The 24,754-nt window shown below is 38.6% G+C and overlaps 1 protein-coding gene across 16 annotated transcripts in view; it reads left to right on the top strand.

The window, feature by feature from the left end:
• LOC112969212 overlaps positions 1-24,329 on the top strand; it is a 227,703-nt gene extending 203,374 nt beyond the window's left edge. For 11 of the 16 annotated variants that reach the window (XR_003254638.1, XR_003254626.1, XR_003254620.1 and 8 more), the window contains 3 exons: positions 14,904-14,979; positions 15,889-15,935; positions 17,483-24,329. The gene's annotated coding sequence lies outside the window, so the exon portion shown is untranslated. Of the gene's footprint in view, positions 1-7,591; positions 7,617-10,221; positions 10,361-14,903; positions 14,980-15,888; positions 15,936-17,482 lie in introns of those variants that run through there. The other 5 variants (XR_003254640.1, XR_003254617.1, XR_003254624.1 and 2 more) reach the window with 5 other exon arrangements.
• The last annotated feature ends 425 nt before the right edge of the window (positions 24,330-24,754 follow it).

The following is a 24,754-nucleotide window of genomic DNA, read 5'->3' as shown; positions in this document are numbered from 1 at the left end:
ACAGGCTTTGGTCTGCATTATGGATCAGTGACCTCTTTTAGGTGATTTTGCTCAGGTTTCTACCATGATATGAATCAGAAACGGTGATGTTATTTATGCGTGAACATTTCCCTCATACAAATCTTTTCAGCAGCCCATGAGCTTGTCAATCTGGACAGAGGTAACTGTTGTGATGTCAAAAAGGGACAGCTTTATTAGGCTCTGTTAAAATGGGAAAGGATTTATTTTTTTCCAGCCAATTAGTATTTAAGGAAAAAAAGCAAAAACTGTGTCTTCCTCAAACACAGTACATCATGTACTTTTTATTAAGGACAATGTGTGTGCTGAGTGTCACATTTCAAACTTCAGCTGTTTTTGCTGTTGTCCTATTCAAAAACAAGTATGGTTAGAATTTCATTACAATGGGAAAAGTGTGTGTGGATTTTTGTTCCCCACTGTTCCATAGCACAGAAACTGTTGGGAATTTGCTTCCATTTTAGCAAGATGTGTTGGTGTTTTGTTTTGTTTTATTTTTACCCTAAAGCATAAAAAACTCAGCTTCAAAAGAGGCTAAACGTGCAAAACCAAGAGGCTAAAGCAGAAATTATTTTCCATCTCTAACTAATATTGCTGCTATTACTGTGATAGATGGCTGAATTACAGAATCACAGAATCACAGAATGGTTGAGGTTGGAAGGGACCTAAATTCTTCAGCTAAAGATCTCGAAGCACACAAAATTAAAGATATAGTTAGTGCATGTGTTCCTGGAGGTTCAGCTGAGATCTGGCTGTTACTTGATGTAGGATGTTACTTCTGTAAGGAGCTTTGTGGCTTCTGTGTTTCACTAAAGGAATATTTTTGTGGCTGGATGTGAGGCTTTTAGAGCTCTCTTAGATTATTCCAACCACATTATGTAGGGTAAAAAGGTTAGTGTACATGTCTAATTTGACAAGATAAATGAAGTGAAGGAACCAGTCTTTATTGTTAAGATAGGGAAATGAGGTGGAGGAGACATATGCCAAAGATCAGCTAGATTAAAGCTAAGAACTGAGGCCATGTCTTACAATTCCCTTAATGATAAGAGAAAGTATTTCTGTTTGGTTACAGTATTTATAATTTACTGGTACCGAACTAATACAGTTAGTGTGCCATACTGAACTGATGTCTGTTAAGGTCTTTTGGAATTCCCCTCTCTCCTCCCCTGTCTGTTCGGAGCAAAATGTATTTTCACTAACAGTGATTCTGCAGTGCCATTGTACTATATGTACAGGAAGCTGAATGAGTGTCTGGGGACCTTTTAACTGGATCTATAAAAAGTCTGTGTCAATAAAATCCTGTCAGATCTATCCTTCAGTGCTGTGATTACAGAAGAGGAAAAAGAAAGGCATTGCTCAATGTGACTGCAATATTCCAACGGGTAATCTTCTCCCATGTGGTCATGTTTCCTTAGATAAGAAAAATTACCGCTCTGGTGTCAGTGGGGTTGGGGTCACTGAATGGGAACAGGAGCATTCTCATTTTTTTCACAATGGACTGTTGTTTTGTATGTTTTCCTGACTGGGTAAACTATGTCCATGGTTACTGGGCAAAGTTTATTTCTGTAGGAAATAGGTAACCATGTTTGTGCAGTGGGGGTATCAGGACACAGAGGGTTTGAAAGGAAGGGTCCAGAGGTCATCAGCAGAGGGGATATGACGAGGAAATGCAATGAGATATATTGTGTGGATTCTGGCATATACTTCATGGGATGCTTCCTTTCAAGTGTTGGTGAGCAGGAGAAGCAAATAGAAGCTCTTTGATAACACAGCAGCAGGGTGAACTCATTTCAGGACCAGCTCTTCACCTTGTATAAAATGGGGCAACTAATTTATGCCCATGGAGGAGTTGGTTTGAAGCTTTAATTGCTTTCTTGGCTAAGTTGTGTTTCCCTTATGTGCGCTCACACTATCAAAAGACTGTTAACCATTATATTTCACCAAAACCTGTTGCTCTTGCCACCCTATTTGTTCATCATATTCTCCTGAAGTACTGCTGTAGAGTAACTTTATTTCATAGCTCTAATAGAAAATGTGTTCAGAACTACAAATGGTTTTATGAATGCCAACAACATTCCTAAATTGTCATTTCTTGTTAAGTCACCAGTGGAATGCTGAGAGGCTATAAATGTAGAGTTAGTCTTACCAGATAATTTATGCCATTGCTACACTGTTTGTATCCTGTGTTTCCACATTCATCTTGCTTCAGGTATAATTCGTGCTATGACCTTGTGTAACATTATTGCCTAGAGTCCCAAATAAGCTGTGACTGCAGCTTGTGTAAGTATGAGCTTGAAACTGAGTGCTGTGGAGAGTGAGAAGTGCTGCTCAGGGCAGGCTAAAGACCCTTCCCAAAAACCAGGATGAAAACTCAGGCAGTTGGTTTCTACTGAGTGCTCTGCCACAGCAGTTACCCTGCCTAAGTTTAGGATCTAAGACAGACCCATGGTAGCTTCTGACTGACCATCTACTTGAACTGGATTTGCTTTTGAATACTGTGTAGATCCTAGATGGAGAAACTGATGGTTCTTTCCCCAAAGGATTAACAGTCAGAAAAATGGCAGACAACAGTCAAAACAATGGCAGACAAAGTGGGGGAAGGAAAACCGATATTTTTATATTACTTTTGCAGGTAAGAAACAAATGCATGGAAAGATTAAATTACTTAAGGAGGATCATGCTAAAAAATGTTGACTGTGGAGTTAAACTGAAATTTCAGGCCAGTGCCATAATGGTGACTTTTGTTTCACTGCTGCTTTATGCTTCTTATGTGCATGGGGTGTATCCATGTTTTGATTATACTTGGGTCATAATCAAATATTCACAGTAGAAATGGCTGTGGCAAATTCAGATGTGACTGTATCCCTGGCTGCTTGTGACCATACTTCTGAACCAGGTGCTGCAACAGGATGCAAGAAAGTTCCTCTCCTGCCTCAGTGAAGAAGCCATCTGTCTGGCTTAGCAGGGAGCTGGTGACCTAAGGGGAGCTGGCTGACTTCATGGTGGAGCAAGTCAAAGAGCACTCACTTAGACAATTTGCATTATACTATAGACCATAAGCTTGTACTATAGGCTATAAAAATTTGTACTCATTAGAAAACACACAGAAACACACATTACATGCCGTGTATCCTCCAGAGATTCTCTGTTTTTAAAGCTTTGAAGTCTCTCTAGGGGTGGATAGAAAGGTGTGAAATTAGGCATTACACTACACTCATAGTAAAAGATCATTTTTGCATAGCTAATGTACCTCTCTGAACTGTGTAGCAGACTTTCTGTGTTACTTTTTCTCTCATTGGGTAGATATTCTTGGTTTTGGGAAGCTGCAATGCAATCTGATACTTGACAGTTTCTGTACAATCAGCCTGCTACTTATAGTGCCTCATACTTGCAGCGTGTTTTTATACAGCACAAGAGAGTCATTGGTCCTCACAGCATGCCTGAGGTTGCCAAAGGCTGCAGTGAAATAGGGTGAAAGATCTGGAATTAGACTCATTTTTTGATTCACGCAGTCTGTCTGAGGGAAGCAGACAGATTGGAGCTTCCATGCCAGTGGTCAGTGTTTTTCCTTGACTGAAGCTCTTAAGGGTAACATCAGCTGAAGCTCTGCGGCCTGAGAGCAGGAGGATTTATGATGATCTGTATTACAGATTGTAGATTTGCTGCCAATAAATAATGGTGATTTAGTACTATGCAGGAGCTCTGGTGAAAAGTGGGTTTGTGTTCCAAAGGTCCTGTCTGGATTACAAAAATGTCATCCCTGCCTTAAAGGGTTTACAGTCCAAGAGTGGAGGATTAATTAATACTCACCAGTATGAGGCATACACTACCACCATCTTTGTTAAGCTCTGAGAAAAGATATAAACAGTCAAGATATTCACCTCACTTGCACTCAAAGGCAGTAAGAGACAACAGGAAGTTAACTGCCTATTCATCTGATCTGGAGGACAAACACTCTTTCAGATTATGATGTCCAGATTGTGTAACTGTCACCTAAAGAAACAGTGGAGCTGAATGAGTCTCTGGAAGTCTCTGGAGGGGAAAGAAAAAACAAACCCCAAACCAGAACTCTGTTTTGATGCTTTTATTACAATATAAATGTCTTTCTAGTGGTGGCTGTCAGAGAAAGCATACCCTCAGGGCATACATGTAATTCTTCCATTAATCCTTTGCGCATAAGTGTAGGATAATGTATGGTAGATGTAAGTGAGCCTGAAAAGGCTTAGACTACATCTTTGGGAAAGAATCCAGCAATTTACCAGCTATGAACTGCCCCTTCTTCTTCCCAAATCGCTTCTGCTCTGCCAGATGGCATGTGAGGGAGAGCTGCTGTGAAAGCAGAGCTGAAGCTCTTGGATTCCATGGTGCTCCTTATTTATCCACTGTATAGATACAAAGCTTAAGGAGTGTGAAAACTTTCACAAGATCAGTGAGGAAAAGCCATAGTGAATCAGACCTAGTACCCTGACTAGGAGCACCAGAAACTTTCTGGGAAAACCCACATTCACTTCTTGTGGAATATTTTGCATTTAGCTACCATGAAGGCCTAATGTTTATCTTAGCAACAACTCTGAAATATGTATTGTTTCTTCTTCTCTGTCTTTAATACTATATATATATAACATGCGATGACATCATGTTAACATCATGAACATATGATCCATTGTAATGGATCATTTTTGTTCTTTCTGTAAATGTTCAGGTCTTTCTCTCTTCTTAAATTTTTTAGAAAGAGGAAGGAGTATTGTGATTATATAATCTGATCTTCAGCAGTGGGCCACTGTGATCGGGGGAGCTGGGGCACTCGCCTTGCGAGGAGAGGCTGACAGAATTGGGCTTGTTCAACCTGGAGAAGAGGCAGTTTCAGGGAGAGACTAACAAAAGCCTCCTGGTACCTTTGGGGAGGTTACTGAGAAGATGGAGCCAGGACATGCACAGCTATGCATGGTGGGAGGATGAAAGACAAGAAGCATAAATTTAAATAAGAGAGGTTCAGACTGGTTATAAGGAAAGTTTTTTTCCCCATGAGAGCAGTTGAGCATTGGAGCAGGCTGCCCAGAGAGGCTGTGCAGTCTCTGCCCTTGGAGGTTTTCAGGACCCAAGTGGATAAAGCCCTGAGCAGCCTGGTCTGTCCTCACAGTTGCCAAGCTTTGAGCAGATGGCTAGACCAGAGACCTCCTCATGCCCCTTCCAGCTTGAATTATCCTCTGATCCCATGACATCTTACACTGCAGAACTTTCGTATGTCATTTCTTGAGGAAGCCTATGCATTTTGTTTTAGCAGAGTCATGCATCTCTTAGAAATGAATTAGCTTCAATTAAAGAGTTCTATCCTGTTCATAAGTACATTGTTAATTATGCTTGTGGTTTAAAAACTGGATGACAGCTTAGTTCAAAACTTTTCATTCCAAAACTCACAGTAAGAGCAACCCCCCCCTACCCCTTCTTTGCTTTTCTTCTCTTCCTCCCTCCTCTCCAGAAAAAAATCCCCAGATAGAATGCAAAAATCCCCTAACTGTTAAGCAAAATCCCAACATCTAGGACAATACGTTCTGGTCCAGTGTTTGTTTCCATTTCAGTGTGTTTAGTTTACTTGCCTTTAAACTAAGGGCACTATCTTTGGTTCTTATTCAAAGGAAGTTCAGCTAAGTCACTGGGGCAAGTCCTGCAGAATAAGGGTGAATTATGGGCCACACGTAGCATATTATTTTTCAAACATAGATTGGAACAGCAGCTGGAAGTTCCTGTCATCTCATTCAGGGGTTAATATTGAGGAATAGCCTTTTGCTTGCATCTGCAAAGGTCAAAGACACAAATATTTTTATAGTCTTAGAAATGCTATATTATGTTGCAGAAACTGCAAGGGGGGAATAAATAGCAAGACAGTGTTCCAAGATATTTATTAAGAATATTCTGGGCTAAATCCATGCTAGAAAGTCAAGCACACTTTTTGTTTGGATCTTGAAATGATCTAATGGCTCTGTTTTTATTTCACCATGTACAAGGTTGGGTATATTTTCAAAGGATGAGTGAGACAATAACATTTTGAGACCCTTGGCTTATTTTTGGCATTTGACTGCAAGAAGAAATCACATTCACATGATATTTGAAAAAAGAATAAGGTTATATCAATTTAATCAATTGTCAGGTCTGCAAGCTTTACTTACCTAACTCTTCAGCTAATGCCACCAGTATCTCAATAGAGCTATTCATTGGGTAAAGTAGATTTTAATTCAAGTAATGGTGGCAGAAGTAACATAAGTTTAACTTGTTTATCCCTACACCATGAAATAAATTCCTCTGTAACAAAGGCCTCCTCTTCTGCCTCCTTTTCTTATTCTCCATAGTATCTTATTCCAACTGTATTAAAGTACCATAGCAGTGAAATACAATTACCAGTAAGTAACAAGTTAATCTGACATAGCCTAACTGTCTAAAAGTTGTAGTGATCTGAACCAGTTGCTTTGGCTACTTCTAAAATTGAGGCAAAGTAATAGGTGTCCCCTCAAAGTTTTTCATTCAATCCTAGGAATGCCTAGTTGGTTAACTTAAAACAGTTGTCCAACTTTTAATGCTTAAGCGAGATGAAACCTGGTATAAGTATGGCAGGATCTCACCCTCTGTTTGCAGAAGTGGTCATGTTATATTTTTATATATTGTCCTTTCTAGGTGGAGCTGAAGGAGATAAAGATGGTATTATAGAATTCAAAAATAACCTGTGAGTCATTACAATACGTTATGTAGTCTACGAAACCTACATTCTCTCAGCTATTAAAAATAATAAGATTTTTATTGGCTAAAGTGGCAATCATCTGTTACAATTTGTATATTATGTAGCATATCCATTCCTGCTCAGCCGCTTTCTGAGCAGTCGTTTACTTTACTGTGCCACAAGGTGGGATGCAAGCCAGCAATATGAACAACATAAAATAATGATAGTGGGTACAAACCTATCAGTAGCACACCTTCAGCTCAAATATTTACTGTATGTAACGCTCTTGGTCCTGCAGTACACAAAGAACCTTTTGTCCAGATAGCCAGTAGAAGTCATGGAGAATCACTTTATATTTTCTGCAGAAAGCACTGAGATTAGCCAGAGCAGAAAAAAAAGTCGAAGTGTCATTCCTGATCGGGCAAACATTCATTCAGAACAAAGATTTTGTTTTTATGGCTGTATTTTTTAACAAGTACACAGTTTTGCAGAAATAAGGAAAGATCCCAAACTGAGTTATTGTCCTAAACACACTTCTACACAACTTTTCCTGTTCTCTGTGCCATATATTTAAGGTGAAGCTACTGCCCATGGATTACTGAGCCCAACAAAGACAAAGTAACATTAGGAGTGGTAGAGCTATATAGTCAGAATGGGCCTGATGTGTTCTCAGTTCTAACATAGATCTGAGAACATGTCTGGGTCCAGAAAGGGTTAATTATAAAATCTTGCAGTACTGACTTAATGAATGTGCTATATTGGTGATACTGACACTGTGGAAACTTTTTTTTTTTTTCCAGAAGATTTGTATTCTCAGTGGAAAATGTCTGGACTTTGCTCATTTGATGGTCAAGTGGCAGAGAGACACAAATAACTTGCCTTGAATGAGGTAGAATAGTTTTCCTAACTTACTTTTTTAACATCTCTCCAACCAACTTAGTGCTTGGAACCAGGCAAAGTCCCCTCTTCTGTAGGCCCCCCATGTGTGACAGATGAGACAGTGGGGTTCCTCAGCACTGCATTGCTTGTGTTTCACTTATTTGCAGAAATTCAGTCCCCTCTGCTTTACACTGCCCGTAAAACCAGCTTTCAGCAGACCATGCTTGTTCTTCAGACATTTTAAATGGAACAATGCATTATTCATATGCCCTAATATGAATTCATGGCCCTTCCACAAAGGAAATTACTTTTACCTAGTTCTAAGACTTCTCCCATTCAAGAAAATTAAACGAAGCACTCAGAGGTGGTTTTAATTGCTTACGACTCAGTTGAGAAACTTCTAAGAATGAGTTTCTTTCTGTAATGTAACTTGAGAGCTCATTCATTGAATATAATTATGCTGTATGATGGATTTGGATGTATAAGTGGGGAGCTAAATAGGACGGAGATGACAAAATAATGGTAATAAAAATAATAGCACTTGAGTTATGTGATACTTCCTCACAGTGTACATCACCTGACACTCTCTCTGAATACTAATGTAGCCTTGTGGCTTACTCCTATAGCATATATTTAGCAAACTGCCTACATTGTCCCTCTTCTGGACTTTAGCATACAAATGGCGCAGCTGCATGCTTTGAAGAGGTGGGAGTGGGAAGGCATTTCATCCTGACTGCAAAACTGCATCCTTGGGTCAGTGTGTTTCCCCTCAGATCTGTGAGGCTGTGTGGTGATTTGCACAGTGACAGAGATTAGCCATACCTCTGCTCTTTCCCTGCCTGGGGGTGTTGAAGTCCCTAAGACCTGTAAAGGCTGCTGGGTGCAGATCCACGTGAGCGACACCATGGTGACTCAGATAAGGCACCGAAGTTGCTAACCACTAATGAAACCTCCATGACTTTTTCAATAGCTGTGTATTAGAAAAGGCATTTATAGATTCTTTAGCACAGAACAAACACATTTTATCAGTCACGTGAACGAATGTGTCTGCCTGTCTAAATTGCTGTATGGTACCAGGTCTGTTCCTGTCAATCTGTAACTAGCAGGCTGGCTGGAGAAAAATCACTTTGCCACCTTAATAAAGTGTTCACTGTGTTCAGCAGAGGAGGAGAATAGGCCATACATTCATAGACAGTAACTCATGGAGATGACTGAAGTATAGCTTAAAAGAGAGAAGAAYATTTCTGAACATGAGATATGTGGGGAGGAAGGGCTTATTGCTGGACTTTTTCTTTTTTGAGTGCTAACTTTCACTGTAACTTAAGAAACCAGACTACATGTGCTTTCCAGACTCCCTGGTTTTGTCTAGTGAGATGAATCCAGCCTTTCCCACTTTTCTGTTTCTCTTTTCCCACTTTCTTCCAGATGTGCAGGCCTGCATAAAACAGCAGGATTCCAGTTACAATGATACTTTCCCATTCACTATTCATCCAGTTTTTTCTTGATGTGAAAATGAAATGTGACCCCGAATAACCCATTGGGAGGGGGGGTTTCTACCATTATGTACACACGATTTATTTTTTCCAGAGTGTTTTTTTAATTTCATCTTTTTTTCAAGTACTAAAACAAAACAAAAACCCACAAACATGAAGGAAAAAAAAATTGGATGTATGCAGGAGACTCCTATTCAAACCAATGGCATCTGAGGACAGGAATTATCTTCTAGATGGAACAAATGAGCAAGACACTGATACATCATGATTACTAATTAATAAAAACAATATCAAGACCCATAATGATGAGRCTCAGAAAAATGACTACTGCAAACAATACCAGCATTCTTGCTAAGAGGATAGAGATGAATAATAAAAAATATAAAGAGCAAAACCTCTGACACTAAGTCCTGGAGCAAAAGTTTCATTTGCTTCAGTATCAGTTTTTCTAGAATCACAGAAACATAGAACTGTACAGAATAACTGAAAAAGAAGAGTAAATATTATGATATTTATCTCATTTTTAGTACTGGCTAGGGGATTATAATGCTGTTCTATTTTTCTTTTTGAGGCAATGGGGGAGAGCAAAAAGAGTGCATTCCTTTATGTTGTGCAGTTTTTACATCAGAGTTGGGACGTGTGGCATTTTACAAGCTAAACAAAGAATATTCAGAGGCAAGCTGAAGTGTAGCCGTGTTTCTCTCAGGTCATGTGACCTTTCCATAAAGAGAGCAGTTTTAAAAAAGTGACAGAATGCTTTAGGTGGAGCCATGATAGTTTGAGTCTGGGAGAAGGATGAATGAAGATATGAGGACTTTGAAAGAAAAGCTAGAAAAGACCTGAGAGAAGAGAGAAAGAGCCTGATTAGCCAGTGGTCACTTACCTCCAGAAAAATTTAATCGATCATTTAAGATCAACTTGAAGAGAACGTGGCTTGCTTTCTTCTTAAAAGCTCTAAACAATGCTTTCTTATTAAGAGTCTGCTGAAGAGAAAATATTAATAACACTTATAAAGCGGTCAGAGGGGAATTGAATTGATTTTTGTTGCTCAGCATAAGCATTTCCAAAGTTAGAGGAGTTTTGTTAACTGACTTCTTGCTGCCCTGACAATTCTACTCATAGGGATCAGAAGAATGTGCTGAACTATGCTGGAGAAACTGTGTTCAAAATCAGCTGCTACAAATGTGTTTGGCTTCTCAGGTGTTGGTAGTGCCAGTCCTGCGCCAGAGCTAACCTGTGGTCTTAAAACACACTAAAAAAGGTAAAGTAAAAAAAGGAAAGGTTTCATTCAGGGGTCCAGAGGAGAAAATTGTGTCCTGATGTAAAACCCAGTGAATCCCAATAACCTCTCAAAACAAGTTGCTCCAGGCAATGTTCTCCACCCAATTACCCCATTTCTGTGCCTCAGGAGATCCTGTCCCCTGAACAAGATTAAAGCTCTGTTGAACAAAACCAGCACATTTCTACCAACTTCAAAAATTTGTTAACCTTAGCAGTATAGACACTTTGGTCTCATTCCCCTTTCCATCTCCATAAGCTGCTGAATCACAGCTTCTTAATGATTGCAGCTGGTCTCACTAAGGGATTATTTAGTACTTATGAAAAATCTAGTCCCTAATTACTATATCCTCTCAGGAATGTGCTGGCTCTAATTGTGTAACAGTGGTGGAGCTGAGGATGCTTTTCTCTCTTAGGAGAGTCCCAGCATTTGGAAAACCAGGCCTTGAGTCATTTAGAGGGTAGTTTTTGCCCTTCTTTTTAATCTGTGGCTGTGATGGTTGCTGTCCTGCCCAAAGGCAGGGCTTGAGCCAGGAGCCTTCAGAACCAAGAGTACGTGCTTGGTTTCTTGAGCAAAGCAGCTTGATGCCTTAAGTTTTCTGTGGCTTGGTAACAGAAAAGATCCAGTGGTCAGTGGGTTATGCTCACAGAATTTTCCATTGGTTTCTGTCAGGAACATTGATTTCTCCAACTATCTTCTTTGATTTTTTTGACATTTAGTTAGTCACATATTTATTACTTTCAAATCACATTGTCTTTCGTGCATTTGCAATAAAGACGGTACAATCTTACAGCAGGGGAGTCTCATATAGTTGGTTGTGTATCTGCAGACCTATTTAAGTTACCAAATGTTTTAATAGAAGTGTCATGCTCTATTGTAATTCTGATTGCAAGAATGTAGGTTCAAAATGACTAGATCTTTATAAAACTTAATCTTATGATTAACATTTGTCCCTAGAATATTTTCTTTGAAAAATACTGGAGTGTAGYTGGATTTTTCTTTATGTTGCTCTGCTTGGTTACTATCATGATCTGAATTAACTGAATTAATGATTCCCTTTAGCAATGATTCCCTTTAGCAATTTAAATGATTGTATTTCTGCAGAATCTAATGCTCTGACCAAAGCAGAGGCATACCCAATTGTATACATCCTCATAGACATCTGTATATCATTTGAATAGATGATTGGCTTGAAATACAGCTCTTTAACATCAACATAGAAATTGGACTCAGAAGGCATGATTCATGAAAAAAATAGTTTTTACGCCAAAGGAGATTTCCTAGTGTAAGGCTAAACTATAAACTGAGAAATTACTTTGAGATTTGCTTGGAGCACTTGTTCAAGGAATTGCATAGCAAAATATACCTTTCGAACTAGAAGTAGCTGGAAGAATGGCCTGTTGATATTACTCCTCACTTTCTTTACAATAGATCCTGGTATTCTAATTTTCCTTRTTTTGTAGCTTGGGTCGATAATATATGGGTGGCATAGGTGAGAAAAGAAAGGTACAAAGCAAGTCTACTATATCATTATGATTCCAGCCTGACTCTCCTGACATGTAGCCCCTTTCCTGCGTTGGCTGACAACACAGTACAGGCTGCGGAGTTCTTCCTTTCGCAGCAGTGTTGAGCTACCTTGTGGAATGAAAATAATTCATCTCATTGCAAACTTTGGAGGAAAGTTAAATGATGGACTTTCTTCCATGCTGGTTTAAAACTGGTGAAACTACTGAGTTCATGAGATTTTGATGTCTGACACCCAGTGGGATAGAAGAAGAATCAGGCTCACAAATTCTACTTTAGAAGTCTGGTAAAAAAAGTCACATTTGCAAAGGCTGAGCACTTGCTGTGCACTTGACAAGATTTTAAACAATTAGGCAACCAGCAATGCCTTTTGATCCCATGGAAACAGCTCTAGAAAAAAGCCCTTCCTACACTGAAACAGTGATTAGTTTAAAGCATTTGATCCCATTTTTGGCAGTTTGATGACAGTTTCCATGGGGATGGAAGTAGAAGCTTGCTGAAGTGTTATCATAACTCCTGAAAATTACACAGATGGAGGTTAAAAGATGCAAATTACATTTCAACAGCACCTGTAAATTTATTAATTTTGTGAGAGGGAGAAAGGAAAGACAATGAAATGTTTTTCCTACTTCTCTGTCTGCAATACATCTTTGATGAATGATGCAACTAGTTAGGATAAAATAAAATAATATTTTGGGTCTCTTTCATAGTTCTGCAATGTAGTAATATTTACTGCTTCAAGAACATGATGACCAGGGGTGTCAAATTTCTTCAAAAGTGGATATTGTTATGCTCATGTTATAAATTGGAGAACTGAGTCAGAAAAAAGGTTAAGCGGCCAAAAGACCAGGAACTGGTGATATTGTTGGAAAAACACTGTCTACTTCTTTCTGGACTAAAGCCTGGGCCATATGACTGTCCTGCTTAGATAATGAAATATTTTTCAGGATTCCTGTGTCAGGGCCCTGAGGGCACTGCCAGGCCTGAAAATGCCTGCAGCTGCCCCAGGGCCTCCCCCTGCCCAGACCTAGCCCTCATTTCAGCCCAGCCTGGGGCCATCAGTTGCTGCCCCATAGCGCTGCGGCAGTGCCAGGCTGAAAGGGGACCCTGGGCCAGGGCAGGGTTGGGGGTGTCCAGGAGGTGGGCAGGGACAGGGAGGGCTTYGGTGCCCCCAGGTGCCCTGTGAGGACCAGAGCAAGGAGTGTGAGAATTTCCACCAGAGCTGATTTTCAAAGCTTTTCTGCTCAGGCTGTACAGAAATTGAAAGGTAAATTTTGTAACTTCTGAAAATGACCTCAAACTGAGTGCAGCACCATCTAGTCTTTCTAACATATCTCGCCTGTGCTTAATTTGGGGAAATGATCACATTTGAACCTGATGCTCTCTCTCTCTGTTTCGGCTGAACATGTTGGGCCTGAAACTTGAAGGGTTTGAATTGCTTTTGCTTTGATGATTCTTGCACACAGTCAAACAGATACCTAATGGGATTTTTTGGAGGGGAGGAGGGGAGATTTGGGAGGGGAGGAAGAGAGTGTATGAATTCTTAAAAACCCAGACTCAGAAAAGTTCTTATCACCCTTTTTTTTCCCTTCATTTTTCTAGTATACTAGTTAGTAACATTGAGGAATAGTTTGTGACGCTGAATTCAGCTTTCTCCCCCTGTGGAATATCTGCAAGCAGATTAAATTCTTGTAAATAGATTCATGACTTGAAAAAAATTACTATGTGGATTGCTCATGGAAAATCTAATTTTGAACAGTGTTGCTTAATTGTGATTTGTTAGAGAGTTGCGTGGCATCATTCTTCTGGCCTGATCTGATGAACAGTGAGGTGCAACTGTGTATTCCCTGCTAGCTCACAGTTTCCTATGAAAGGGCATAGGAGAGACTAAAGAACAGACATATGCTGTCCTTCATTTAACGCTGTCTAGATACTGAATTGTTACTGAACTATTATAGGTTCCACTTTGTTGTTTTAAATGGTATTGTGAATTCTAATATGTTTCAATATATCTTTCCTTTTGAAATTGTTTCATGAAACTTTGCAATTACAGCTGAAGTTAATTTTAATTTGAAGCTGACTCCTAACCTAATCAACATGTGGCATATTACTATAGTCTGCCTAAATCTATTTACACAAAGAAAATATGGTTTCCACTGTCCTATTTGAATAGGAACAAACATCAATCACTTCACAAATGTTAAGGAACTGAGAGAAYAAAGATTTGAAGATGAACGCTACATAATTTCTTAGTACACGGCTCTTGAGCCAAATGATTCATATCTATTGGTTTTTCAAACCTCCATCTGTATTTTTATTACTTTGTGAAAAGTCAGCTTTGTTAGAATTGCTGAATCAGACTAAGAATGTATCATTTGCGACAGTTGAAATATGAATTTTAATTTTTCTGATTTGTTTTTGAATATATATTTAAATAAAAGCTGACCCATTTTAAACCATTTTTTAAATAAATTGTTTAACTTTGTCCTGCAATAAATGGCATAAACAATGATTAAAGAAATGTCTAATCTCACAAAGAAATCCAGGAATTTCAGAAAATCCTGTAAAGAGGATAATCACAGGTTGAATTGCAGGGCCATGGAGTTTGTCTGTGTTTGGAAGAGTTACAAAATCAAAAACATTAATGTTTAAATGTACTGTGAGTGTCTAAAATCAAATCAAAGGTCACCAATCACTATTTCAAGGATTAGCCTTCATTTTGTTAATTCTCTGTAACTGTGAAGTCAAGAAGACATTCAAGTTCAGCCTGTATTATAAAAGTGCTTTTCGTATTTTAAAATCACTGAAACACTCTCCATCATCTCCATCTCCCTTCATATAGAACTCAAAAATTGCAATTTTCTACACTTTCTTAATTGTCAGAAGTAATTTCTCTTAGATGAAAAAATTTTTAATCTTTCAGTAACTGTGGGGATGTGCTTTAACATTTCTATATGCTCAAGATAAAATGTTTATTATTCTTCTGAAATCATTTTCACAGGTAGAAGAAAAGTGACTGAAAACTTTTGTTACCCAGTGTCCAGGATTGAAGGATGACTTACTGATAATGCATCCTGGTATGTTATGCAGTAGGTAAACTAAATATTAAATTGAAAGCAAATATTCATTCTCATTTTCAATTAATTTGTAGGCAGAAAGGCATTGCTAACAGTAATATCAGCACTTGTAAATGGTGCTACATTGTCAAAGTTTGAATGGGTCAATTTTAGTTTATGCTATATTTCCAAATATTTTAGTTATATTCACTTTTGACTGAAAAATTTCAAATAGAAAATGAATTATTTTGCTTTCAAATACGTAGTAATGAACAACTTTCAAAACCATATGGAGATTGTTGTGATTGGTCACTTTAAAGATGACAGAGAAAATTAAGCTCTGTTAAACTAATTTTTAAATTATTTGCACAGCTGAAAGAAAAGATAATACAATGCTGGGAATAGTAACCTTTCTTCTACTAGGATATATAACTTAAACTATTGTGAACCTTGGAGCATTACACTACTTAACTTACTGTTGCATACTGTTGCTTATATGAATGAAATAACACAAAATTGTGGTATATTTTTATTACTTTTTTAGCACTCACATGTGTTTCCTGCATTTGATCATTTCTTTAGCAAAGAAAAATAATTTTATTCTTAAAAGCTATGCTGCCTTTTTTTTTTTTTTTTGCTTTGTTCTGCTTGTATATTTGTATCTGAGAGTCCACCATGAACAACTGAGAAATTTCTGCATAAAGTGCAGCTTTGTGGTAAATATTAGTCTTTATTGAGCCACATGAAATCATCTTCCAGCTCACTCTGGAAAGAACAAACCGTTTTTTAGGAATCAGATGTTATCCCATGTTGATGAGAGGTAATCATTAGTCATTAGCATGTCTATGATCTGTGAAAGAAATGCAATAAGCTAAAAATTCCCAGTTAGAGTCAACCTTAGCTCCTGATCACCCTGCTTTGTATTTACAGCAAACTGAGCCTGTAGACCCCAGATACTATGAAGAATCTTTCCCACAGTAAGTATGCAGGATAAATCTTTAAACACCAGATGATTAAACATAGAGGAAAATCCTGGCTAAATTCTTTTAAGGGCAGACCAGAACTGTTCTAGAAATTTATTTCACTTTTTTTTTTTTTTAATTTGTGTTTCAGGGGCATTTCTAAAATGAGTTTGTAAACTAGTTTAGAATACTTTAGTTTTAAAAGCACCGCATAAGGGTAAACTGTTGTTTTTGAGAACAAGCATGTTTGACAGGATTACAGGTGACCTGCTTTTATACAGAAATGGAACATCAAACTGTTCAGATTCAGGCACATGGAAGACCCCAAGGGAAGTGACTGTTCTCAGTGCTTCTAGCTGCTATATCCCATGTCTTTGTCTCATTCTGGACAACTTTATCAACATGCAAGCAGTGGTCTTGGTGTAGGATTTAAGGGAATCTTCACCCCATTTTTTAAAGGTGTTCTTCCTCAATTTTTTTATGACATTCCTACACTGTCAGTATACAAAGCTCAAAGGGAAACCATCTCTCTTTCAAGAGCCACCAAATGGCTCTGATGTCCTATTTTTTACAAACTCAGCTGCTCAAAACATAGCAGCACAGTATAGAAAAGCCTTCTGTAGCCTGGAATCACCTTTATTTGTAAAGAAGAAATAAAACTTTATAAAGCTTCTGAACCTGGGTAAGCATTTCTAAAAAGCTCTGGTAAAATGTCCTCCTAGAAACTTCTAGGCCCTCTCAGAAGAGAAGATGGTTTCTTATATGCACAGTGCACTTGTACAGCAAGTGTTTGCTGTTTGCATATCTGTTAACAAATTTTTAAAGAATTTTTCTTTCTCCTTATATGCTATTTCATTACCTATATGTACCAAAAAATAAAGGTGGGGGGTTAATATCATGACTTTATGGGCAAAATCTCAATGATGAAGCTATGTCCTTGGGTTTTATTTCAGATTAGCAAATTACTACATTACTGCAGCAATACAAACAGAATTTATTTTAAATTTTTAAATATTTTTTATTTCTATTTTGGTTGTTGGTTTTTGTTAATAAGGTCCTCCAGTGAAATGCTACACTGAAAATAAGGTTACTTAATGTTTATATCTTACTTCGATCTTTAAAGATGAATAAAGCAACAAGAAATTAATAAAATAAGGTATTGCTCTTGAAATAAGGGATGGAAAGTCATTGTGTCTGATCTATTTTCAGCACTTTCTGACCTTTGAAAAATCGGATGTCTTTATTTTCCCTCTGTAATTCTTGCATATCTTTACTGTAGACCGCTGGTCTTCAGTCTATGATTATCTTTCTGAAAAAGAAATTTTTGTGGAATTCTTAGATTTCTGTTCATGTAAGACAAATTTCATATGCAGCTCTCAAGAGTGGAAGTTGCTTGCAGATTTCTATGAATGTAGTGCTTGTTTTGCAAATAGCATTCTTCAGAATGAACATATTTAAAATGAACTAAAAGTTTCAACATTTAGAGACTTAGAAAGTAAATAATCGATGTAGAAATTCAGTTTCTGCTTACGTATTAATTTCTTCTCCCCCAAATATCATAGGTATCTTGGATTCCAAGACTTGCTTATTAAGGACAGTAAGAAGCACAGCAAAAATGTCATCTGTGACTTTATATGATGAATCCTGGCAGTTGCTACAACTCATCACTTCTAGAAACAATGTATGAGTAGCTGAGCCTGAATCTTGGTGTAGTAGACTGTGTGTACAGAGATTTCTAAATATATATGTAGTAAATCAGAGTCATTTACTGTCAGTGAAATCGATATAGATCTTAAAAATGCCTAAATCTATTTTTGATGTTGAAAATTGAGAGCTATTACTGAGATTTTAGCTCATGTGAGCTATATGATGCTCTTTTAAGAAACTATGTGACTGTTTATCTGTGGCCAAGTAGTCTGCAACAGGAGTTGCTATGACTGTCCTGATATCTGCATCTCTATAGTTAATATATATACCCATACACAACACATTTTTCTGGTCTAAAAAAGAAAGGCCTTTGGTAGGGAGTGCTATCTGTTACCATGCACAAAACTGGCAAGGCATTTTGAGCAGCTGACATTTGCCTTCACATGAAGGATATTCCTTCTTTGGCTTTACAAAGCCATAAAGAGACCTTATGCATCGACATGTCTTGTGTCCCTTTTAACTTGTTTGCTTTAGTTCTGCAATGAGCAGTCCAAGTTGGACCTGTGACCACAGTTTATGAACTCTGTGGTTGGTGATTTTTTGGCTGAAATTCAGGTAATAATAAAGTTTAATGGTAATATAACCCCAATCTTCTCATAAAAACTCTACAGACATTTGATATTAAAAGGAGAATGGGGAGGAAAGGGACAGAAGGCAGAGTAGCGTATAACCTTTTTTCATCCCTAATGAATTTTCCCTTTACACCTTAAACATAGTCCTGTGCTATGTACTTTTCTGACAGCTCAGACAGGCATATAGGATGGGGTGAAAAATCAGAAGAAAGGTTATTCTACAGGCTGTGAAACACTTCTATTGTTGCTAGAGAAAAGGAAAAAAAAAGTTTTAGCACATTTAGAAGAAGCTTTCATCCTACGGAAATTCTCCAATGTGGTTTCATTAAAACATAAATGAAATGTTACATCTCATCCGTTACATCCCTTACATCCATTTCAATATTTTCTATGACATTTCTATTAATTATAAAATCTGTTTGTTGTGCTAGCGGTTTTCAACCTCTTTGCTCCAACACAGCCCATCTGCTCCACCTACTAACTCTTGTTGCCAGGGTCCAGAACAGTGAATTGACTGTATCACAGTTGCTTCCCCAGCAGCCAGATGTCATATGAAATCAAAATATTTAGCTGTGGGGTAGTCTTTTAATCCAGAGAGGCTACAATCCTTTAGAAAGAACAGTCTGAACCCCCCAGTCTCCCTGAGGAGTAGATACAGCTATTGACCTCAGTTTGGAAGCACTCATTTGGTTAAACCACTATAGTTGAGAGAAACATACTCAAATAACTGGAATCACATGAATAAAAAATGGTTTTAAGTGGGATCAAGCTCAAGTCTGTTACTTTACCAAGAACACTGTGTTCCATTGTGGGCCTTATATTAACAGAAGATGTAGTCAACCTCAAGGGAATTCTTAGAAGACTAACAGAGGTGTTAAAAGTATCACAATGGGGTAAAAGAGAAAGACCAACTGAGACACCATGTAGCAACTTGAAAAATGTGGCTTATTTTGGCTAAAAATTCCAAGCAGGAAAAAGCATTATTCTGTGTAGAACACAAAAAGGGTAAGGAGTATAGACTTTTCTATTCCTTTCTCAGCTGAGGAATTTTTCACTGTAGACTTGTGTTTTCCTATGATTCTTTGAAATTTTCCTATTGTGCCAGGCATTATCAATTGTTATGCAACCCTCTCTCCAGTAAGACAGGTCAAACTTGCAAAATCAAGTATATTCACCCCATCAGAATCAAAATAAGAAAGTAATATTTAGCTTAAATGAGACACAGAGAAGCTCTGTTTCTAGAACTCCTAGAATCTGAGTGAACACAGCAGCAGAAAAAAAAATCTATCAAAGGGGCCAAGCTTTAAGGCAGGGAAGAAGGTAGGCTAGATGGTCTCAGGAGGTCTTCCCACCTCTAGGTTGCCATATAATATCTAAAATTATACCATTATACTTGTTTTCTTATAACACCTTTTATCCGTGATCTCAAAGCAAGGTAGTACCATTGTTCTCATTTACAGGTGGCAAAGTCAGTCATTAGGTGAAGGGATGGGTCCAAGGTCATCCAAGACACCATAGCTGTGGGTCCCATGGAGCAGTTCTAGAAACCGTCATGTCCTCAAAGTATGGAATTTAGAATATAACCACATATTGCATTTTACATCAATGCTCTGTACTTGGTCTATGTGTGGCAATTCAGTGATGTTCCAGTGAGGCTGCTTCTTTATGTGCAAAAAAGAGACACATCATATTTTCTACTGAGAGCTCAGAAATTTGAGCTCTAAAGAAATCAAAAAATTCACTGGATATCTTGAAGCCTTTGATAGCGAGTCCTTATTCAGGAGATGTTCTGCCCCTTTTGTCTTCACCTACAGCTCCTGGGAGGATGCTAGTGAAACAGAAAGGAGTTAAATGGTGTTGTATCTGTCATCATTAGAAAACAGAAAAGGAAGGGCTTATATATACAAGAAGCAGATACCTTAAAAAAAACGCCAGTCAATGTATTCCCATACAATACCAACAAAGCTGGCTGGAAAATGCAGTTTTTTGCATGCCCCTACCCCAATATCTTTTTGGCCAAACATCTAAGTATTTCACCTCAAAACCACCTGCTGGTGGTGCTTCAGAGAAGTATAGCTTATCTTGCTACTATACATACTATTATACATCTGGTTGGACTCTTGTGTTGCACTGTGGCCTGTCCTTATGCTGAAAGAAACATGGCCAGGAGGCCTCATGCGAGTTAGTCTCTCCAGACTTAGTCTGGGTAATATCTGAAGCATTCTTCATAGGTGTTCCTCTCTTTCCATTGCCTGTAATAGGAACTAGAGGGTGATAAGGCTTCCAGCTAAAGCCCTACAGTTAGTTGTTAGGCAAGAGGATTTGCCTGTGTTTTTTTCTACTAAGCTCTACACCCAGCTTCTTTGGCATTTCTCCCTTGTGTTTTTGTCTCTATCCTCTTTTCCCCTCCTGGTCTTTCCCATGCTCCTCTTTCCAGCCCCTGTCTTGTCTTACTCAATGACTTCCTTTCCTCTGGTTATTTGGTTTTGGTCTAGCCAAAGTGAGATTTCTTAAAAGTTCTGTGTTTAGTATGAACATCTGGAGAAGATGATGCTCAACCATTCTCATAATAATATGAGTATATTGTACTACTGGAGTGTGCTCTCTCTCTTGGGAGTTGAGATGGTAAGCCGAAAAAGGCAAAAGATGTGTGCCAAGGAGGGAGTCTGAAATTGATACATATTTCCTCACCAAAAAATAAAAGTCCAAAAGCTATGTAACGAAGTCTTTTGTAATAAAAAATTGCACCATAAGATTCCACCAGGACAAGGCTTCAGGCTTGGAGTCATAGGGAGCATTTCCATGTTCAAACTTCAGTTCTTGTTCCGCTGCTGTGTATTGAAGAATAAAAGCTGTTTCTTGCTAAGAGAGCTCTAGGGGACAAATACATGATTTTTCTAGAGCTTTGGGACTGCTATTATTGCCCTGCCTAGATTCCTCACGATGAACTCACCTTTCTCTCTTTTCCACTGTGTCCACAGACAATTCAGTCAAAAATTCAGGATATATGTTCTTCTTTTCTAGTGACTGTGCCTGAATATAGCATGGGGCATAATCATTATAAAATGCCACTGGTAGGATGTGGCAATGTTTTAGATTCAGCTTGCACCAATACATGTAAGTACATAAGGTGTAATGCAGTGGAGAATGTGATGCAATCTTTATATTTCACTTCACCTTCTTCCTCCTCTTCCTAGCCATCTTTAGTTAGAAGACCTACAGAATTTGAGGGAAGAGTATAGAATATACCTGCTACATTTAGCAGGTCAAGAGATTTCCTTGTAAATGAGAATTTTGCTTTGTTGTCTGGGAGAGAAGGTGCAAATTTACTTGAACTGCCATGACTCCAGGATGGCAGATACYCCCATTTCTGTTGAGAAGGAGCTTTTACAAGCAGCCATGAGATGTGATTTTTTTTGGCAGAAAACATAACAGCAAGGCAAAGTTCTTTAATAAATAGAGAGTCCAAAGACACATGATCACAAGATAGGACTTCTGTTCCTTAAAATGTATTCATACTCATGTTGCAGACACTTTTCACATTTTTTGCTTCACATGGATGCATAGAGATGTGATTTAAAGCAGCTGAAGTGGCTTTTTTACAATTAATCACAAAATAGAGCCTCAGTTAATCTGTCTCACAAATATCTGTTTCCTCAAGGACTCATCAGAGCTTCATGGCAGTAGCATTAATTGTAATTCTCAATCCAGTGCATTAAAAAGAAAATGTGGATTTATCTGTGTGGCTAAGCAAATTCTCCAAATCTGACTATTGTGACTGTGAAAGGTCTAAAGGTGTTTGTCTAAACAGGTGTTTGACAGCTTGGGGTACATCTGAACTCCCACTTGCCCCTCCCCAACAGTAGTTCACATAGTGGATTTGTTTTATACCTCTATGGTCTTGAAACAGAAGGGGAAATACAACTGGGTAGGAGATGATGTCAGCCTCTCTGTTATCCAAAGATACAGTGAGTATGTGTGTGCGTTTTTGGAAAAAGGGAAAAGATACTGGCTTTGAACCCAAGTTAGCCAGCTGTGTCTGCCATGCCATTACTGTTGCTGGATCTGTACTGAGAGAGGAAAAAATAGTCCTTTGGACCCTCTGCTTCTGCAGCTGTCAGACAAAGGTTTGAGCTTCCTGCAAAGGCTGTGAAGACATCATTTTTCAAAAGGTCTAGGGAAAGCTTTATAAAAGCAGAGAGATGGAGGGGAAACCTCTCCCTCTCCTTTCTCCCTCCCATCTACAGGGCATTCGTCCACTGGTGTGCCAGGAATGAAATCTGATTTCCTGTGCATACTTGGGCCCAAATCCTCAGCTAGTTTGGCACAGCTCTTCCAAAGTCAATGGAGCTACCCCATGCAGGACCTGGCAGCTGAGGATGTAGCCGTCAGTGTTATTCTTAGACTCTCTGGCATGCTGAATTCAGAGAGGAATATTGTGTTGGTCTGTGCACTCGCTGACTAGGTGAGCAGATCTCACAGCCACGAAGGTGAGCAGATGTGAGTTTTGGAGAGGGAGTGCACTGTTTTGGGGAACTGAGTCCTAGCTGTTCTGTGTTTGCTTCAAGGGTGGAAATCTACAGACTACTGGGACAGAGTTAAGTCCTTTGGGAAACTGTAGTTTTCATGAGTCTGAAAGTCTGACTTTATGCACTCTCTTAATTTATTTAACCATTTCTTTTCTCTCCTGACAGAAACTAATCCCAAATCTGGATTTTTCATTTTCCTTTTTATATTTTGTGCCTGAGTTTCTGCCAGATTACACCCATGTGACACTTGAGCCTTTAGTCACATAGCTGGTGAGTGAGCTTAAGGAAGTATACATTTTCTGCACCTTAATCATTCTAAGGACCACAAAACTACATCTAATGCATCTGTAAACCAGTCACATGGGAAGGAAAGTCTGGAAGTACTGAGCAAACTGAAATCACTTGCTGAGTGCTTGGAGAAATTCTTCCACTTTTTAGGAGGAATGTGGCAACTGTTAAACAGTACGTGGCAACCACACAGACAGTTTGGACAGGATGGGAAAAAGGAATACAATATTCTAGTGGGAACCGTGGGGGAAATACAGAGACAGAATGCAATGTAACACACACCAAGATCTTTTTTGTGCAAAATAATGCATAATTGAAGGGGTAAGGGGTGTAAGGGAAGAGAGGAATACGAAAAATAGACTTCCCCGCCACGAAATGGATATTATTTAAAAACAATAGCTGCACATTTCACAAATTACTGAAAAATATGATGCAGAAGAATGCAGAGACAAATATACATGTGAAGAGGGGGTGTGGGAGAGCAAGAGAAATCTCTTAAAATCAGCTAGATACTGCTGGTTAATTTCAAGACTACAGGAGGAGTACTTATTCTAATCTATGTGTGCTGCTTCTTGATACCATCTAATTAAAAAGTATATGGAAGAGAATTTTACTAAAATTGTTATCATGGAACATAAAACAGTGGGGATTTCCTTGTGGGGACTTCCTAAGCTGAACTTTAAATAGGACTTTAAATCTTTTTCTCTTTCTAAGACTGTTCTTTTGTACTTGCAGTTATTTTCGTGTGAATTCTGAGCCCACAGCCACGCAACTGAAGGACATTTTTCAAAAGAATTTAGCTCCTACTTTCCACCTAGGATATGTGAAAAACTTTAAAAACTTTTAGTCCCCTATTTAAAAAAAATGCAGCCTCAAGTTCCTGGCCTTATCTGGTGGATATTGAACACTTTGGAGAATCTGAGCCTTATTTAGCTGCCTAATTGGGCACTTCTGGTGATTGGTGGAGCATGTGAAAATTTGCTGTTTGCCCTGAATGCTGAAACGATGCCACTCAACCTCTCTCGTATGCTCTAGGTTGCACTTGGTCTGAGATCGTACATCACAGATGTGGTTCATTGCTGCTTTATTTTCAGATTTGCTGTGTTTCCATGGGCTTGACCTGTGAGTTTCTGAGTACTATTGACTGCTGCTGAAATCCTTTTGGTTGTGGAGGGTGCTCCACAGCTCACCAACCCAAGTCTCATGGTATTATCCCATCACATGCTTGTTCCTCTGCTTCAGCCTCTTCTAGAAGCATTGGAGTATTTTTGGTTTGTTTTTTGTTTTCTTCCTGGAATGAATTAAAAATGTTATTTGACTCAAGACTTTTGAAGCTGTTGCTGTTATTGATGCTAGAAACTTGTGTAAGTAGCATAAGTAAACCTGCTTTGCAGAGGCTACCTTTGAAGACTCTTGATCTGTATGCTGAACTTCTGAGCCCCTTTCAACTTCAATGAGCACAGAAATCTGCCTGTATAGCTCAGACCGTAGTTTCATAACCAGGACTCTGTTGCATTTTTCCATAATACAGCATGTCAGCAGAAGCATGAAGGATAGAGACAAGGGATCCTGGCTCCCAGGCTCCTACACTTTCTCAGGACAATAGTTTTCCCTTAGAAACCAATAAGTTATGGACTAAAGACTGTTTCATTTAAAACTATCTAGGTCTTTATGGCTAAAAGGATTTAACATCAGCTGGGCAATTACTAAAGTATGTTACTGCTGAGGGGGGTGGGGA

Source organism: Apteryx rowi, unplaced genomic scaffold (assembly GCF_003343035.1).
Source record: "Apteryx rowi isolate R43461 unplaced genomic scaffold, aptRow1 scaffold_34, whole genome shotgun sequence".
NCBI classification, from domain to species: Eukaryota; Metazoa; Chordata; class Aves; order Apterygiformes; family Apterygidae; genus Apteryx; species Apteryx rowi.
Note: the sequence above shows the minus strand (reverse complement) of the source record. Positions and strands in the feature narration are given on the sequence as shown.